The sequence below is a fragment of the Protopterus annectens genome, chromosome 6.part1 (assembly GCF_019279795.1).
Source record: "Protopterus annectens isolate FY-2018-M chromosome 6.part1, PAN1.0, whole genome shotgun sequence".
In the NCBI taxonomy this organism is placed as follows: domain Eukaryota; kingdom Metazoa; phylum Chordata; order Ceratodontiformes; family Protopteridae; genus Protopterus; species Protopterus annectens.
The window spans coordinates 30,486,424-30,507,181 of NC_056738.1; the positions used below are offsets into that span (position 1 = coordinate 30,486,424).

General features: G+C 39.6%; 1 protein-coding gene across 1 annotated transcript in view; it reads left to right on the forward strand.

The window, feature by feature from the left end:
* Positions 1–1,154: 1,154 nt before the first annotated feature.
* LOC122805249 (golgin subfamily A member 4-like) overlaps positions 1,155–20,758 on the forward strand; it is a 760,109-nt gene continuing 740,505 nt past the window's right edge. Inside the window, exon 1 of the mRNA XM_044075339.1 lies at positions 1,155–1,239. The gene's annotated coding sequence lies outside the window, so the exon portion shown is untranslated. The remainder of the gene's footprint in view (positions 1,240–20,758) is intronic.

The following is a 20,758-nucleotide window of genomic DNA, read 5'->3' on the forward strand; positions in this document are numbered from 1 at the left end:
ACAGGCTCCAGTTCAGCAAACAGGTAATATAATCATACATTTTTAAAACAGTGTTGACAGATTGACTAAGCAATGTAACATGATTACAGAGGGTTTATATCACCATTTAGAATGGTGAAAACTCCGAATGCTGTTTAATTGAACGCAACAGTTCAAAATCCGTAAACAGCAAACTCACGGAACACAGATTTTTTTTCCAGGGTAAAAAACTGCTGCTCCGTGAAAAAAAAATTAGCAACTTTAAACACAAAAGTGGGGTCTTTGTCCCCCACACCCCCAACCTGGGAAGCTGTGCCCTCCCACACCCCCTCCTACTTAACTATACCAACTCTGAGATCACACCACAGTGGAGGAAATAGCAAAGCCCGAAGATGGCCCACTGATTGTTTTCCGTGGGGAAAAAAAAATCTGTGTTCCGCGAGTTCGCTGTTTACGGATTTCGAACCGTTGAGTTTGATTAACAGCATTCGGAGTTTTCACCATTCGAAATGGTGATATAGACCATATTACAGACTATAGAGGAGGATCTTTTTTTTTTCCAAGGCATGGAAATTTCCATACAAATTACGGGTTATTATTAGCGGTCCTACATTTTTGTATAAAATCAATATTTTTATAGTGATTGGTACAGCTAATGTGCATTGTATGCAACTGCTGTCATTAAAAACAGCGATGAAGAAAACTTGTTTGTGCTTTTACTTTTTTTATTCGTCTGGTTTCCATTCCTGTCAGTACATCAAGGTCAAGCTTTAGTTTAATTTGAAAGATTTTCCATGAGGATTTGTTATGTAAGAAAGGAGAAGACAAACTGTGTAAGATTTTGAGTAACTTCAGTTCTTTGTAATTCTGCAGTAATCAGACAAGTGTTTTAGGCTTGAAGCTTATTTGCTGTGACATTTTTAATTGTTAATTGTTTACTTGTTGGTTGTGCTAAGAGTTGGGAACTTCAGTACGTTGTTTATTTAAAACATAGTTGTTCTGCACTAGCATTTACTGTTTGTTTTATCCTTTATTTTTGAAAGAGCAAGGTGTCGATAGAGAGCTGTGGTTTAAAATGTAATGAAATGCGCTTAATGTAAAGAAGAAATAATTAGGTGTACTTAAGAGAAAGGACACAAGTGATGCTTCTTTTTGTATGCTTTATGTGCACTTCAGGAACTTCATACAGAAGAGAAAACCAAACTGATCACTCAGCTCCGTGATGCAAAGAATTTGATTGAGCAGCTGGAACAGGATAAGGTGAGCTAAAGACCTTGACATTTAAGCTAGGACTGTCAGTTAACTGGGGCCTGATGTCAGATGATGCAAATAATGTAAACTGTACAGTCCACCTCCATGACCTCAAAGATAATTCATGTAGCATATTGACTGTGTATAGCGTTAGCAGTTACCTTAGATACTTATTTGGGTGCAGCTTGTTTTTCTTTTCAAAGTCACATTAAAGCTTTTTTTTTTTTTTTTTTTGCTGTGTTTGCAAAATGGCACATGATTTTTTTCTGCGTTTTAGTTTTTAACATTTATAGCCAAATGTACTCTCTTCTTACTTAATGTGCCCACATATTTATAATTACTTTGAACAGATTGTATAAGAGTGCAACATAGCTGAAGCAATTAAATGTGACACATGATTATATTAAGATAGATTTTCTTCTGTGCATTACAGTATCAGTCTTTTAATGTCAAGACTCCTTTCATTATATTGGATTACAGTATTTTAGTTTTATGAAGCCCTGTTTGAGATAACAGTATTTTATGTTGGCATAGACGTACAGCATTTCCCCATCATATAAAGTCAAAAATAATGAGTAAGAAGGTCATATAGAAAAACAAATTGGTTAAAAAACACAAAAAAAATGTAGCATAGCCAGACTTTCCACTGTGTGATACCTTAAACCTCTTGTATCAGAGGCAACATGGGATATATGCAAATTACCCTTTATGGATGTCAGGTGTTTCAGCTAAATGGCAATTCTGAATGTCCATGGCGCTTTTCTTTTATGCTTATTTGATTTGATTTGATTATGATCAAATTTAGTGAGGTACATGCCACATGGGGCATTGTACTCAACTGGCCTAATGAAGGAAGAGTAGAGGGAGACAATGACCTCTTCCTTCTGGATGCAAAGCCCTTAGTAATGAGATGTGGCACATAGAAGGTCTTTCTGACCACAGTGTCAATGTGGTGGTCAAAAGAGAGGTTGCTGTCAACCTGTGTTCCCAGATCTCATAATACCTTCTGTGTTCAGTGGATTACCATTGATGTGGTAATTCATGGGAACCGGGTTTTTCCCAAAGGGGATGATGACACATTTTTTGGTACTGATCTTAAGGCCATCGTTCTGACACCAGTCATTGGTCTCAGTGAGGCCTTTCTGTAGAACCTATCAGTTCAGCATTTTTTTTTGTTGTGTATTTTACTTTCTGTAGGATGTCGACATCACGTGGGGGAGTTAATAATAGCTCTCAACTTGCAATCGTCTGCGGACTTTGTCAGCCAGACTCCCTTTGTGTTGGCCTGGACTTCAGAGAAGTAGATACCAAACAAGAGAGAACCCAGGACTGAACCCTGTGGGACTTCACTCATGACTGGTTGGCAGTCTGACTGGCTACTTTCACACTGTGGGTTATATCTGTGAGCCAGTTTGCAACCCACCTAGTGATATAGGGTTTGATGCCGAGCTTAGTGAGTTTTTCTATGATTTAAGTGGGGAATGGTATAAAGGCCTTGGCCAGGTCAAGGTAGGCTGTATGAACCACTTTGCCTTCATCCACAGCTCTGGTGACGTACTCCAAGAAGTCGACCAGGTTGAGTAGGCAAGCTCTACCCTTCACAAAACCAAACTGTGTGGGATCCAGAGTTTGAAGATTCCCTATATCCTTGTTTATTAGGTCCATGGTGATGCATTTCATAGCTTTGCATATTAGTCTCATCAGGCTAATGGGGCAATAGTTCCCAGGGTCTGTAGTCACTCCTCCTTTGTGGAGAGGGATGACTGTAGCAGTGCACCATTCGGTAGGGACAAAGCCTGTGTGGGTATGCATTTCTGCTGAACTTTTTTTTTGTTTTTTGAGGAGTGTCATTAATTTTTTTTTTGCTTTTAATGGCTTGATACTTGCATTTTTGTTCTTGTTGTACCCATGTATGTTCCAGCCAGAGTGTGCCAACCCCACTGGAAGACGCATTTTTTTAGTTAAATTTATTTATTTATTTGCAGTTGGTTTACCAGGATGGTCCATTGGGCTAAGATAGCCCATTTTCAATGGAGTGGAGTCCTGGGGAGAAAAGCTCCAAACATACAATTATATAGAATATTTGATAATAAGCAGAAGAATACACAAGATATAATAAACAACTTTTTACAGTATTAAAATTACTACTACAAGCATGAATTTAGGTACAGTTTAAAGGAAGAATAAGCATCATTAATATTATTTGTAAAAAGTTGTTTTTTGCAGTGATAATGGAAATGAAAGACAGTTATTAGTTACTTTAGAAGTACATGAGCTGGTACTGAGAGAGAGACTAGGTTTCAGATTTAGTTTATGTAGGAGTAGTACAGTGGCATTCTCAGTAGGATGTTAGGTGTGAATGAAGCAAGGTTTTAAAGGAGGAGCGGCTGCTAGTAGAACGGATCAAGGGTGGCAGTGAGTTCCAGAGGTGTGCGAGAGAAAATGATAGTGTGTGTTTACGTGGTGGGTGGGCAGATTTGTGTAATTCAATAAGATTTTGAATGTTTGATCTCAGGAGTCTGTCAGGCATGTGTATTTTGAAGCTGGAAGCTAGAGAGGGGCAGAGTGGGGACTGAAAATAAGTTTATGGGCTTGGATGAGTTGGATATAAGAGAGATAGTGTGGCAGCTGTAACCAATTCAATTTATGAAGAGCAGTACAGTGGTGAATGGAAGATTGGTGACCTGTGGCAAGTTTTGAAATTTTATTGTAACAGGAGGTTAGTTTGGCCTTAAGGGATGACTGTAGGTTAGTAAGGAGTAGGGCACCATATAGGAGAGATGGGATGAGGTATGTGGTGGAGAGAATTATTTTGGTAGAAGAGGAGAGGTAGCGATTGTGGTGGTATAGCATTCCGAGTTTCTGATGTGTTTTCTTAATGTTTGTATGCAGGTGAATATCAGACTTAAGCTAAAGTAAAGAAAGAAATATCCCTGTTCCTGAGTGATGGAACAAATGCACAATAGTCCAATCAAAAACAAAAATATGTTCCAAACACTGAACTACCACAAAGGAGCTCAAATCCAAGTAGAAATCCAAATAACGTCCAAGTTAAGCTTGGAAAGCATTTGCACTTTTCTTGATTTGATTGGATGATTTTATATGACACGTATTTTAAAATGGGTGTAAGTTTTTGTGTAAACTATTTTTGAGTGTTATGCTTACTGCATGCACTCAACTTGCATATCTTACATCCTACCAAAGCTCCATCATTCCCCCACTCAACCACTACTACTGTACTACTACTCACACCGCCACTCATGTCTCACCCTCACTCAGCTCCCCTCCCACCAACTCAAGAACCGTCCCTATGCATCCCCCACATATTCTACCAACTATATAACTCAAACATAAAGCATCCCTACAACTTAACATAGTAACCCTCCCACCATACCTATTAACCACAGAGCACAATCATAACGTTTCCCGTATAAGCAAACACATTCAAAAACTGAGAAAACTAATAACCTCATGCATATCAAAACTAGCCCTAAGTGGAGACAGCCACCCCAACTCTGGCCTTACCATCTCCAACCCCAGTCCTCATAATCAGACTAGAAACCACAACTTCTCCCTTATTACAGCCAATAGAAAGCCGAGTGACTTCCTTCTACTAAGCCTAAATATTAGAAGTATATCCAACAACGTCCATGAACTCCATGGCACCATAGACTTGTACTCCCCAGATATAGTCATCCTGACAGAAACCTGGTTAAAACCTCACATTACCAGTGAGCAAATACTCCCTACAGGTTATGGCATACTAAGAGTAGACCGGCTAAACAAGAAAGGAGCCGGTGTAGCTATAATATTTAAACAGCATCTAAACATCCAGATCTTAAAATCATCAGCTCCACAAATAGGCAATGAAGAAATAATATATACCAACCTCAAAATAAACCAAAACAAAACCATCAACATAATTGGATGCTACTTCCCACCTAGCCATAACATCCCTCCACTAGAAAACCTCCTCAGCTGGTCTACCCATCTTCCCCAAGAAACTATAATTTTAGGTGATTTCAGTATTGACTGGCAATCCTGTTCTGGCAGCCATCCAACCCATCATGTAAACCTTCATGGCTTCACCCAACTAGTCCAGTCGCCAACCAGGATAAATAAAAACACCAGCAAGCACACTACCCTGGATTGGATACTAGTCAGTAGGAGCCCCCAGTTATATATAACAGGCTGCTTATCAGATAGTCTCAGTGATCACTCCCCAACATTCTTACTCAAAAAATACCTATACCAAGCTAAACCTGTCATCTACCATCAAATGCGTAAAAAACTAAACTTTAACCCACTCACATTCATCTCGTCCTTCAAAGAATGTAACTGGCATCCTCTAAAGTACCTCAGTGTTGATGACGCAGTTGAATTTTTTAGTACTACCTTCCTGGGCATCCTTAATTACCATGCCCCCATAAGATTTTCCAGAATCAAAGCACAACCCTCCCCATGGCTACAGAAAACCACTAAGTCAGAAATGAAAAACCGGGATAAAGCCTGGGAGCACTGGTGCAAAACCAAAACCCCCACAACTAGACAGAAATTCCTAGAACTACACAATAGAGTCAAAAAGCTAATAAAACAGGACAAATTCCAATACTACCAGTCTGCCCTAGACTCCTCCCAACACAGCCCCAAACAATTCTGGTCCTCCATAAACTCCATCCTCCACCCAGGTAAAGTCAGTAACCCTCCTCCTAACATCCCTCACTCCTCAGAAAATATTGCTACCTCATTCAACACACACTTCACACAAACCATACTATCACTAGCTAAACAACACAACCCCTCTCCCCTCCAACACACACCTTCAACTAATAATCTCCCCACTGCCTTCTCTTTTTCTCCTGTACCTACCTTCAACATAAAAAACTCTTAACTAAACTTAAGCCCACCAAATTAGCAGCAGACAACCTCCCAAGTGAATACCTACAAATCGCAGCTGATGCTCTGGCCTGCCCAGTACCCATCTTGATTAACAGATCTCTGTCAGAAAGTTACGTTCCCACACTGTGGAAAGTATCACATATAATTCCACTCCACAAAGGCAGACCCTCCACAGAACTAACCATTTACCGCCCCATAGCTATTCTCTCTCCACTCTCCAAAATACTAGAGAGATGCATACACTCTCAGGTCTTCGTTCTCAATGTAGGAAACAGTTGCACATATAGACAGAGAAAAATTAATAAAATATCACAGTACAAATTTAATAAGTAGCAATTAGTAAAGTAGGACAGCAGTGACCCACACCCATCCCAGAACAGGAGACAAGGAACAATATGAAGGTAATATTGTCAAAGTAAAATTGAAACAGTAGCAGCATATCTATGATTAGACTGAGTTATTGCACAGTTTGTGTATTGCACTTTACAGTCCTTCAGTGTGGTAGGTGAGCCACCTTAGTATTGCACTTGGTCATTGCACATCCATAAAATAAAGCCACTTGATAGGCTAGTTATGTAACATAAGTGGTTGATTGTTTTGACAGACTCATGGAGAGCGGAAGTAAACCATTATTTAGTCTGGTGGTCTTACAATTCAGGCTTCTGTATCTCCTAGCTGAGGAGAGGCAAGTGTATAGACCATTGGTAGGATGTGTTGGATTGCTGGAAATCTTTCTGGCCCTGCCGATGCACCGGTATTTGTGTAGATCTTCCAGAGGTGTATGGGAGGTGCCAGTGATTCTTTCTGCTGCCCTTACAACTCTCTTGAGAGCCTTTCGATCCTGATTGTCACAGCTACCATACCAGGCTGTAATGCTGTTGGTCAGGATACTTTCAATGGTGCTCCTATAAAAGGTCTGAAGTATGAAGCTTTGTAATTTTGCCTTCCTTCGTTTCCTTAGAAAGTACAAGCATTGCTGAGCTTTTTTTGATTGTGCTGGATACGTGGACTGGCCAGGATGAGTTCTCTGTGATATGAACACCCATGAACTTTGTACTCTTGACCATCCCTTACATCACTAGAGGTTTGTGTGGTACTTGAGATCTTCTGAAATCAGCAATTAACTCCTTTGTCCTGCTGACAAAATGCTAGATTGTTGTCACAGCAGACCAGTAGTTGATCAGTCTTGTTCCTGTAGGCCTCCTCTCCATCTGTGACCAAGCCTATAACTGTGGTGTTGTCCGCAAATTTGATGATCCTATTCTCCTCATATCTGGCCATGCAGTCATGTGTCAGCAAAGTGAAAAGGAAAGAGCTTAAGACACACCCCTGCAGTACTCCTGTGTTCAGGATGATACTTACAGAGCTGTTGTCTCCCACACAAACCTTTTGAGGCCTTTCAGTAAGGAAGCTCAGAATCCAATTGCATAAATGAGTCTCTGCCCAGTTGAAGTAGCTTTGATGTCAGATTCCGAGGGATGACAGTGTTGAAAGTAAAACTGAAATTGATGAGTAGTAGTCTTTCATAGCAGTTTTTGCTTCTAAGTGGTTCAGTGTTTCATGGAGAGCTAGTGAGATGGCATCCCCAGTACTGTGGTTTATCCTGTATGCAAATTGCAGTGTGTCCAGTGTCACAGGTAAGATTGAGGCTATATGATCTTTGACCAGCTTCTCCAGGCACTTCAATACTGTCGAGATTAAAGCAACTGGTCGATAGCCATTCAGAGTTGTTGGCTGTGGTTTCTTGGGTAGAGGAATGATAGCCATCTCCTTGTAGCATTTCGGAACACTGGCTAGATGGAGTGAGGTGTTAAAGATGTGATTGAGCACTAGAGCCAGTTCTGTCGCACATCACCTTAGTACCCTGCCCGTGATGTTGTCAGGGCCAGCTGCTTTCCTCGGGTTGACATGTTTTAGGGTTCTGGTGACATCCATTGTATTGAAGCTCAACACCGCTGCATCCTTGTCTTCAGGGATTCTGCATGCTGTTTTGTTGTCAGCATCAAACCTACTGAAGAATTTGTTCAGTTGGTTCAGAAACTCAATGTTTTCATCACATGAAGCTGATGTAGGCTTGTAGTCAGTGATGGTTTGAATTCCTTTCCATAGTTGCCTGGTATCCTTCTGGTCCCTGAAGTGGCTTTGGATTTTTCTGCCATAGGATCTTTTTGCCTTTTTGATACCTTTGTTCAGTTTGGCTGTGGCCACACTTCCATATTTTGGGATTTGAAAGCTCATGCACCTCACTGGTTAGCCAAGGTTTTTGATTTGCTCGTATGGTGATGAGTTTGTTGTTTGTTGCATCCTCCACATACTTAGAAATGTAAGCTGTGACCGACTCACTGTATGTGTCCAAGTCAATATGGTTGCTTGTCACAGCAGCCTGTCTAAACACTGACTAGTCTGTACAGTTGAAGCAGTCTTGTAGAGCTGAGATTGCTCCCTCAGGCCAGATCCGTATTTGTTTTCTAGACGGTGTACTATTTTTCAGTATGGATTTATAAGCTGGAACCAGAATGATGTCTAGGTGGTCAGAGCTCCCTAGATGTGGATAAGGTTTTGCTTTGTTTGCACCTTTGATGTTAGTATAGACCTTATCCAGTGTATTTACCCCCCTTTTGGCAAAGTTTACATGTTGGTAGTAGTGGGGTAATACAGTCTTTAGGTTAGCCTGATTGAAGTCTCCTGCAATTACTACTGCATGCTCTGGATTTTTGTTTTGCAGGTCACTTATAAACTGATATAAGGTGGATAAAGCATCACTGATATTTGCATCAGGTGGGATGTAGACTGCTGTGGTGCATATTCCACTGAACTCTCTTGGCAGGTAGAAGGGCCTGTATTTTAGTGACAGAACTTCAATGTTTTCTGAGCAGAAGGTGGTGGTCACTACACAGTTGCTGCACTAGTTGTTATTAACATATATACACACCCCCTCTCCTCTGGGCTTGCCACATAGTGACTGAATTCTGTCTACTCTGAATAAAGTCATGCCCTCTACATTTACTCTATCACTGATTTTTGGTTTAACCACGTTTTTAGTAAACACACATAAATTGCTCTCTCTCACCTTGTTTTGTGATGAGTGTTCCAGTCTTAAGTGATCCATCTTATTTTCAAATGAGTACGTTGGCTAGTAGTATGGAGGGCAGTGCAGGCCTGTGAGGGTTTACCTTCAGTCTGACTGAAATTCTTGCTCTGGTGCCTCTTTTCCTCAGTCTGGTACATTTTTTCACTTTTTTGTGACTACCATTTGCCATGAACGTGCGATCTGCTCAGAGTTTGCATTCATCTCCATTTTCCAGCAAAATCCTTATCTGTAGTAGTTCCTGTAGTATGTTTGAGCTTACAGGTCTCACTGTAAGAAGCTCATCAAACCCACAGCATAACGAGAATGATGATCCATTGTTTAACAGAATCTCGGCACTGTAACTTAATCTAACCATGTTTCTTTCCTCTTTAACTGCTTTTCTTGAAGTTTCTGGTAAAAAATACAAATAAGCAACTGTAATGGTATACAACAATTTTTTTTAACATAAAAGAGCACATTATGTTTATACATCAAATTAGATTATGAGAAAGAAGCCAAGACTAATAATAAATGTGCAGTCACATCAACAGAAGGAGCTGCTTCTGGCAATTTGTCACAGAATGGTAAAGCATTATCAATGGGGACATCAGAATGTTTGTGGAAAGTGAGTATTACGTGTACACCAGGCAGAAGAAAAGTGAGTTAATCCTTGCAATCAGAGGCGGCCGAGAGGTTGGGGTAACATTCAAGTTGCTGTATTCAGCTTTTATCAGAATGCTGCATTTTACAGAAGGAAGAAAGACATTCTTGGATGCAGAATGTGTGAAGGAGGAAATGTGAAGGAGAAAATAAGTCAATCTAGCAAAATGTGAGCCAGCACAATGAAAGTGATTCTGCTTCTCAGTTCTTTTACAAGGGGACACCCCAAAGATAGAAGTTCACAGTAGAACATTCTCCGCTGTTTCAAAGGAAAGATATTGAGCAACAGAAAAAAGTACAGAAGCTGATGAGAAAAACAAGGAGTTAGTTTTAAACCAGAGACTGTTGTTGGGTAATTGAAAAGAGGAAGAGGAGGAGTAGCATGAATCCGAAATTAGGGAATAAACACACAAAACCTACAAAGGGATATTTCATTAAGTTGCAGTTTGGTCACAGAACTTTGCTTCTGCAAGACCTGGAGGGAAGAAGGAATGAAAAACAAAAAAAGAAAGAAAAGTGACTGAAGGTTTATAGATTAATTTAAACTGGTTGTGGAATGCATAAAGTATCATTTTTTTTTTGTTTTGTCATTAATTTTTCGAAGAAAAAGTTTTATTTATTTATGCATGTTGACCCATTTCGTCCCACTAGGCTTGTAGCCTGTTTTCAGGGGAAGGTCTAATATAGTATTTATACTGTTAGGGGAAATTTGGCCAGGGCACTGGAGAACCTCCCCTACTATTTTTCAGTAGGTGCTGTGGATCTTTTACATCCAACCAAGCTACCACCAAATCAAGCAGATGAAATCTCTGTATAATATCTAATCCCCACTTCTGATACACTGCAGTTTCTGCAACCTGTCTACCTCATGTGGGTCCCACAGCCTTCTGTACCAAAGGCAAGGGTGCTATCCTGTCAAGAAGAAACCTTTCTTTTTCTTAGTGGTATGTGTAGAAACTGTAAACAAAAAAAGTTAATTTCCCCTCCTCTTAGTAGTTTGTGTAGAGCAAATTTCTTGAAGTTATAGGCTTTGTAGTAATTTACAGAATTTATAGAGATTTTAAATGTGAGGTGGAAGTCTTTTTAAAACCTTTATTAAATTATCATTATATATAGGCAAACATACATTTATATAAAAGAAAAAAATATTAACTTGTCCCCAGTTACATACATTATACATCACATAAGTTCATTTCTTTAGCTGTCATCAGTCCAACATTATGTAAATTGCTTAATTCCTGCAAAACCTCACCCATCCTTGAGACCAGTACTTTGCATGTATTGTTCCTAGCCTTTTCTAAAGATCCCACTTCCAGTTCTTTTATCTCTGTACATTATTCTATACTTCAAATATAGTTGGGTTAGACTTTGATTTCTATTTTGTAGAAATTGCTTTTCTGGCAGCAACCAGAATTAAACTTAACAAGGCCTTACTATGCGTAGGCAATTCAGATCATGTGTCCCAGCTGAAAAGAATAACTTCCTTTAACACCCATTTGCTCACCCAATATTTCTGACAGTACTCTGTAGGGAAAGTCTGCTAACTCTTTGCATTCCCAAAACATGTTGCCAGTTAACTGTTTCTTACTCATCACTCCTCCAACATTTGTCATCTACCTGAGGAAAATTTTGGTGGAGTCTGCTTGGGCTATAAAAATACCTATGCAAAAACCTCCAAGCAAAAATTCTAAATCTTGTAGACTTTGTTGCATACTTGGGAGCCATACATTCATCCTCTCACGGTTTCTTTGTGAATTGCTTATCCAGTCTCCCTTCCTGATTTTTTCTAACCTCCTGTGATTGATTCCTATAGTTATTGTGCAGCATTGTGTACGCCTGGTGAGGATGCAGGGAGTAGAGTTGGTAAAGGTGGATGAGTTTAAGTACTTGGGATCAGCAGTTCAGAGTAATGGTGAGTGTTGAAGAGAGGTGAAGAAGAGAGTACAGGCAGGGTGGAATGGGTGGAGAAGAGTGTCAGGAGTGATTTGTGACAGACGGGTACCAGTAAGAGTGAAATCGAAGGTCTACAAGAGGGTAGTGAGACCAGCTATGTTATATGAGTTGGAGACAGTGGCATTGACGAAAAGGCCGGAGTCAGAGCTGGATGTGGCAGAGTTAAAGTTGTTAAGATTTGCACTGGGTGTGACTAGGATGGACAGGATTAGGAATGAGTATATTAGAGGGTCAGCTCATGTTTGACAGTTTGGAGACAAAGCCAGAGAGGCGAGATTGCGTTGGTTTGGACATGTGCTGAGGAGGGATGCTGAGTATATTGGGAAAAGGATGCTAGGATGGAGCTGCCAGGTAAGAGGAAAAGAGGAAGGCTTAAGATAAGGTTTATGGATGTGGTGAGAGAGGACATGCAGGGGGTTGGTGTGAAAGAGCATGATGCAGAGGACAGGAAGAAATGGAAACAGATGATCCGCTGTGGCGACCCCTAACGGGAACTGCCGAAAGAAGATGAGTATTTCGAGATTCAGAAGAACTATCTAAATGTGTGTGTGTGTGTGTGTGTGTGTGTGTGTGTATGTGTATGTGTGTGTGTACCTTATCTGTGTAGTGCTAAGGTATCCCTTCAAATCATGTAATCCTAAATCACCATGTTCTGTTGGAAAGATCAGCTTATCCCACTTGACCGTTGCCATCTTCCTCTCCCAAATAAAATCTTCTTTATTAATTGCTATCCACAACTTCTTCTCTAGTTGATAATAAATATGCCTGGCCTGTTTATAAAACTAAAGGGACTAAAAACATTTTCCCTGCTTGTATCTTGCTGTCCATATCCATAATCAAGAGTTTCTCATTTTTTTTTTTAATTATCTTTTGTTTCGTCTCTTCCCACATATCCATAGTTATCATAACAGAATCCTTTTTAACACATACTTCTAAATAAATCATTTTATTATATCCTCATAAATATGAGTATAGCTAAACCAATTCACATGCTAGTAAATAGTTTACATCTCTGTCCTCTCTTTTGTGTTCATTAATTTTATATTCTGAAAAAAACTTGACTGTCTCAGAATGTTCCACAACACAGATATGTCCTTTTCTGGTTTTATCAGGTATAAAATAATGTCATCTGCAAATAAAGCAAACTTTTATTGACTGTCATACCAATTATATTCTTGATTTTCTGGGTCCCTTATTATCTTTGCCAGTGGCTCTAAATATAACCCAAATAACAAAAAAGATACCCCTGCCTGGTTCCTCTGTTTAGACGCCATTTATTAGAGAGGAACCCTCCCACTTAAATTTTTGCCTCTGATCCCTCATATATCCTCCTAATTACCTTTATTGTATCAGGGAATGCAAATGATTCAAATAACCTTCTCATAAAATCCCAGGTTACTCTGGCAAATGCTTTCTCCACAGCAAGACTCACCAACAGCAGTGGTATTTTCTTGAATTTTGCTTCTCTCTGGATCATGATTGTTCCATAATGTTGTCAAATGTTTGCTTCCCCTCCACAAAGCTACACTGATCCATATGTATCAAATTTGGCAACAACTTTGCTATTCTTTTAACTAATGCAGACAAAAACTTTATAGTCATGATTTAAATTTTGAAATGGGCCTATATGAAGCTGAGAATAATGGGTCTTTACCATCTTTAGGTATTACAGCCATCACTGCTTTCTTCCATGATGTCGGTGCTTCCCCTCCTAAAATACTGTTAAACAAAACCTTCCAGATCTTTGTCACTTTCTTCCCTGCTAGCTTCCAAACTTCCACAGAAATTTCATTTATTCCTGGAGACTTTAATAACTCTTTCTATTTTCTGTTGTCTGAATCGTTGTGCTTTTTGTTGTCTTGAGTTATTAGCAAAAAAAAAGTTGCTTAACAGCAGTTTTTCTAAACTGCTGCATATTATTTGTATATTACTTTTTCTCTTTAGCACTCTACATTTGCACCTCTTCCTGTTTTATGAGATCCTCCTTTTCCTGCAAAGCTTTAACCTTTGTCAACCCTTCTAAATAATTTTATTACTTCTTAACCATATCTCTGTCTCTCTCCCTTTCATTTCTGACCTGTTTTTAAACACCACTTTCATTTCCTCCCACTCACTAGCTCTGAAAGAATTTTTTTCTGTAATAACTCTCAAATAATGTCCACTACCCGTTGTTAAGTAGGTGTGGATGCGCCAGTGCCTTATTTGTACTTCTTTACTCTGCATTTTTATCGTAGTTGTAAGTGATGTGTGATCTGAAATAGTTATTGGATGAGTATTGAAACTTTCATTTAAATGGACATCTTCCTGTGGAATATAATATCTGTCTAGTCTAACCCAGTTATTGTACCTTGGGGAAATAAAAAGTAAGTTTTCTTTGAGTTCCTAGTACTGAATTCATGTCTTACATTCCAAATATTTTCATAAATTTCTTCAAAAATGTTTCCTCTTTTTTATATTTCCCTTCTAGGTCCCCCCAGATACATGTTCACTGTTGCAAATGAAGTTCCCTTCCTCACCTGTAAGTAATATTCCCTTCTGAAAGCTGATTATTTCTCCCAAATTTTTCTTAAGCTCCACAATAGCAGTTTTTGGTGGAATATAAAAATATGTCATGTAATCCTCCTGTTGAGTAGCACATGACTACCATAAATCTACCATTACTACATTTTTTCCTCTTCTATTATTATGGGTGCTCCTGTGTCAATTAGTATAAGTACTAACCTTTTCCTTTGTCTGTGGTACTGTGCTGAATATTTATTTATTATATATATTTATTCCAGTTTGGTGACCAGGGAAGTCCACTGGGCTCGAGAGCCCATTTTCAGTGGAGGCCCGGGGAGAAAAGCTCCACAATACAAAGTTACATTACACAGAGAATTAAAGAAACATATTTGCATTGCAATCAACAGGTAGTATAACAATCAACAGGTAGTACTACAGTCACAACAGATATAATTCAATAAAGACAGCAAAACTATTAAAATTTTCAAGAGAAAGACAGGCATACAGCATGATGGCTGGATGTTACTGTTTAGCTACATTTATAATCTAAGTATATGAGAGAAATTACGAAGGTATGAAGGTTAGCCAGGAGAGAGGGAGGAGCAGAGCTTGGGTGGTATGAGTTAGAGTACAGTTACATTTCCTGTGAAGAAACAGGTAAGAATGAAGTTGTGTTTTGAAGGTTTGTGGATTGTCACAGGTCCTCAGAATAGAGGGCAGGGCATTCCATTTTTTTGGCTAGGGAAAAGGAGAGTAGAAGCTGACCAGCTGGGTGCTTGGGTTTTTGGATGATTATAAGGTTTTGGTGAGTAGATCTAAGGGGTCAAGGGAGGGTATATAGTTGTAGGATATTAGATAATGCAGGGCAGCTAGCAGGTTGGAATAATAATTTGTGGGCTATGACGATTTGGAGGAAGTCAAGTTGATTAGGGAGTTCATCCCAATTTAAAGAGTGTAGGGAGGTGCAGTGATGGGAGGAAGATTTTGCCTTGGCAGCAGATCTGGAGATTTTATTGTAGCACACTTCCAGTTTGAAGGTGAGTGTGGAAGATAAATTGGTAAGCAGAGGGGCGCACCATACAAAAGAGAGGGGAGGAGATAAGTAGTGGCCAAAGTTTCTTGGTGGAGGGAGTGAGGAAGTGGTTGTTTCTGCAGAGTAGGCCGAGTTTTATGTGGGTTTTCTTGATGTTAAGTTGGATATGAGTATTGAATTTTAAGTGTTCGTCGATGGTGACCCCCAGGAGTTTGGTAGAGGGAATGACTTTGATAATGGAATTGTTAAGGCTGGTAATTTGAAGTGAGTTTTTATCAATGGGAGTGAATTTTGAGGGAGTGAGTAGAAGAATCTTAGTTTTGTTAGCATTTAGTGAGAAGTGGTTTTGATGCATCCAGTTTTCAGTAGTTGAGAAGGCAGTTTGAGTTAGAGACTGAAGATCAGATAGGTTAGAGGTGCAGCAGATCAAAGTGGAATCGTCTGCGTATTGTACAATTTTGGTATTGGGTATAGCTTTGTAGAAATCGTTAATAAAGATGTTAAATAGCAAAGGGCCTAGTATGGAACCTTGAAGTACTCCTGTAGGGGTGGGGAGGAAAATGGGGGAGGCCTGGCTCCATTTGACAGCTTGGGACCTTTCAGAAAGATAGCTGGAGAACCAGGAAAGAGTTTTTTGGGCGATGTAGAGATTCGATAGATGATTTAATAGATGGGTGTGGGAGATGGTGTTGAAAGCTTTAGATAAGTCTAGTAGAACAGCTGAAACTGTTACCAGAGTCTCGAGCTAGATTGACAGAATGTAAGAAGGATAGAAGGGCTGTGTTGGTACTGTGTCCAGGGCGGAAGCCGTGTTGGGTAGGAGAGAGTAGCTGGTGTTCAGTAAGGAATGGCATGAGCTGCAGGTGTATGCATTTTTCAAGAAGTTTAGAGATTGGTGAGAGGATGGCTATAGGGTGGAAATTGGAAACATTACAGTTTTTACCACCCTTCTGGAGTGGTAGAATAAATGCAGAACGCCATAGTATGGGTACATAGGACTCAAGTAGTGATCTATTTATCAGGATGCTGATAGGGAGAGCAATACCGTTGGAGGCAATTTTTAAGGAGGAGGAAGGAGTGTTGTCGGGGGCATTGGTGCAAGGTTTAAGTTTGGAGAAAAGCTTTTTTATAAGGTAGGTGGATACAGGTTTAAGTTCAAAAGTAGGGGTGTAGGAGAGGAGGAGGAGGAAGCTTGAGCAGAGGAGGATGGAGGGTTATTGTTGGGGAAGGTCTTGATTAAATCAGCAAAATAAGAGGTGAAGAAGGTGTTGAACAGTTCAGCGATTTCTTGTTCGGATTTACTAGTATCAGGACATGGGTTGTTTTTTGTACCAGGTTTGAGGAGGTAATAAATAGAGCTCCAGAATTATTTGGGGTTTTTTGCATGATTTATTTGGAGTTTGATGTAGTAGGATTTTTTATCGTTAATGATTTGTTTTTTTAGCTTGGTTTCAAAGCTGTTTGTATTTAAGTAACAATACAGGCTGTTTATGTTGGAGATAGCTTTTCCAGGTTTTGTCTCTTTGTAGCATAATTTTTTTGGTTTCTTTGGTAAGCCATGGGGCGGTTTTAGCTTTAACTCTTTTTGTTCTTTTAGGAGCTAGGGAGTTTAGGACAGTTAAGAATGTAGAGCTGAAATAGTCAACAGCATCGTCTAAAGGTAGGGTTTTTAGTGGGTTCCAGTTAGTGAACTTAAGGGAGTCAGAAAAGGTAGAAGGGTTAAAGTTAGCGAGGTTGTGTGAGTATGTAAGAGTTGGTGGGAATGTGAGAAAGAGGGTGTAGCTCTATGGGTGAAGGCAGGGAGGTGGTCTCTTAATGTGTCAGGATTGACACCAAATTTTGTTATTTTGTTAGGGTGAGATACCAGGATCCAGTTTAGGATGGAGCCTGGGGGGGTTGGTTTTGTTGGGCCTAGTAATGGAGTTAGAGAGTAGAGTGAAATTGAAGAGATTGATTGAATTGGTAGGATTAGGGTTGATTTTTGGCCAGTCAATATTTACATCACCCATAATATAGGTTTCAAGTTTAATATTAGAGGAGGTCCAGGAGAGGATGTCTTCCAGGGTATTGGTGGTGTTACCAGAAGGAATATAGAGGGAAATGATGCAGATATTTTTATGGTCGTTTAATTTTAGAAGGCCAGTTACAAGTTCAGCATTATTAAAGGAAGGGATAGGGTTAGGATAGGGAGTGATGGACAAATGATTGGAGTAGATTATAGCTATACCACCACCTCTTTTACTTAGGTGGTCAGATCAGAGAGATTGATAGCCGGGGGAAGGAATTTGGAGTTGGTTATGTGTGGTTTTAACCAGGTTTCAGAGATAGCTACAATGTCAGGTATATTATGATTGAGCCTGGCATGAAAGAGGGTAAGCTTATTTGCTAAGCTTTGGGCATTGATGGTGAGGAATTTAAGGTATTTTACTGGTGGATTTGTTGTAGCTGCGGTGGTGGTGCTGCCTCACAGTAAGACGTTGTCCTGTTCGATTCTCAGCTAGAGCGTCTTCTGTGTGGAGACATGTGTGAATGGGCGTACCTTCGTTGAAGGTTGTGCGTCAGGGCTGGCAACTCGGCATGTAAAAATCTACTGCCAATCATTAGCGGACCGGAGTTCCGCTGTGGTGACCCCTAACTGGGAAAAGCCGAAAGACACAACAACTGGTGGATTTGTTGTTGGAGCTAGGATTGTTTGTTAGAGAAATGTTTGGTCCTGGGTTGGGATGAATTTTGCCTGCTAAGCAGAGGTAAGAGAGAAGAGGAGTACATTTGTGAGGATTGTGTTTGGTTAGGAATGGATGGTAGGGGTTGGGTTTGGATTTGTAGAATTTAGTAGGGATTCGGAAGAGTTTTACTTTTAAGAGAAGGATGGGGTCAGTGGGAGATAGAGGCAGAGATATTGTGGAAGTGATTTATGAGGTGGGGGTGTGGAGGAGGAGATATAGGGTGTAGGTGGAAGTTGGTATAAGAGGAGGCGTGATACAAAGGAAGTAGAATAAGGATTAGGATAGATGTAGGGTAAGGATTATAGTAGGAAAAGTGAGCATGGTAGATGAAGTCAAATTAGAAATGAAATGATATTTAGGTCAGAGAGAGTTAGTTAGGTCCCTTGTGTGTATGCAACTATCCAAGTAATATAACCCTCTGTCTATAGAAAAATGGATGATGCAGAGAAGCCCAAACCAATTAACATACAGTTCTCAAATAATTATTAAATGAGGGAAAAAGCAACGTCCGAGGATTATTGATTTACCAAAGATGCATGTTCCCAACAACAACACGTATATCCTATTGTATAAAATCCAGGACGCATACATATAGCTTTGATAAAAAGCAAAAACATAGTTACAAGGTCCTATATAGCAATTCAGAAAGCCATAGTTGCTACTGTAGGTTAAGTTGTAATACGTATTTTATCATGAATCACAACTTGCATATATGAGGGAGATCATCGCATTCCCCTAGAAAGCCTGCCTGTAAACAATGTAGGGTATAGTGTTCTTAGTGTCCCGTAAGTTGTAATGTGCACTGTCCATTCCCTGTTAAAAACACAAAACAAAGATTTGGGTTCAAAAGCCTAATGTATGCCACATATATATCCCAACATAAATGGTATCTAGCTTAATCTAGTTTTTTATACAATTTTCAAATATATATATTCAACTTATTCTGTCTAATAATGTAAGACAGAATGTAACTGCAAGTTAGAACCACAAACAGTAGATGCGAGTCATATATACACGGAACACAAAAGCGGCACAGTTTTAAAACACGCTAAATGGCAGAATACTGCTATATATATGCAGAGGCCACCTCATGGTGATATTTCCAAAATCAGATTTAGCATTTGGTGAATATTATTTCCAAATTACTTATTTAAATATTCACCCATTTTGTGCAATGATATAAATCGGAATGAAACTTCAGGTTAGATTAACAACCAATAAGTGTGAACACACAGAAAACAAAGCAGACGCCCCTATGGACATGTTATATCTAAAAAGGTTTAGTACGTAACACTTTCCACATATGAATATATCAATAACAAATACATCATTAAGGGAATTTTATTCCCATTCAATATAAGACCCTTGTATTCATGGAGTTCAAATATTCTTCATTCGACCTCTATCTTTTGCCTTGAGCACCTTATTCTCAAAACTGAAACATGCCCGCCAAAAATAAAGCAAACACTTAAAATGTTATTGGCTCTTGATGCCTATTCCTTCAAAAAAAATAAATAAATAACAAGCACCAAAATACCAATTAGAAGTAACCTTCGGCCCATACGATAAAAATAATGCAGAAAAAGATAAAAAACAGTCACCTTCTTAGTTTAAGGAAAGGGCCGATGTCAAACAATCCCACCTTACAATCCTCAGCAAAGGTTTACAGGCCTTCTTGATTGTAGCAGGTAGCCGATATGAAACGATCCCCCTTGTCAACTGGAAATCCACTTGAAAATGACCCTTTGGTCCTGTTCTCTCCCTCTTTAACACAAATACTGTGCCACGGCCCACGAAGCTGCTAGGAAGAACAGAACTGTAAATTAAGTTAAGTGTTTATTGTTGCAGCAGATTTCTCTCCTACTGGTGGGGCTGATGGAGAAGTGTGAAGCCGCCAATAAAGACAAGCACAATCACATCTAGGATGGTCTGCTGAATGCAGCACTTGGTGTGATGTTGAGAAAGTGAATAGCCTTTTTTACTGGCAATTATTGACTTGGGAAGTCACCATCCATGAGTAGTACTGCCAAACAGAACAGCTTCAGATTTGGAAGGTAGAAATCAGGGGCAGCTTTTCCCAGACTTGGTGAGCACAAACTTCTCTCCAAACTACAGATGTGCTGTACTGTCCCACATCCAGTGACTCAATGGGAAGTTTGCTGCGCTTGCTACGCAATGTTTTTGTTACTTCCAATACCTCTTTCCCTTATCAGAGTGCCTCTCACTCTCTTTATCATATTCACGTTAATTTCTTTCCAAGTGTGTATCTTGGAGCATTAATTGCACCCTACATTTCTTAATATAGTTCAGTATTATTTCCTTTTTTTGTCTATTCTTATGAGGCCATTCACATTCCAGAATAATATTTTTAGTGCAGCCATGATGATAAGAAGTTATTATTCCCACCTATGGTATATGACAGCTTTTTTAATTGTCTGTTTCCAGCTTTTGTGTTACATGTGACCACTATTTTTTGGCAAGTTGATCTTCTGTACAATTGATGTTCTTCGTGTTTCACTGTTGCAGTCATCACCTGTGGGTTATCCCTGCTGTGGTCCCTCGGTCAGCCCGAATACCAGAGTCAGTGTTTTTGTGTGCCAGCTGCCATCACCAGTAGTCTGACATCAGGTTATCAGTGCAATAAAGCAAGGCAGCCGACGTCATTACACCAGTCTTTCTTGCCGT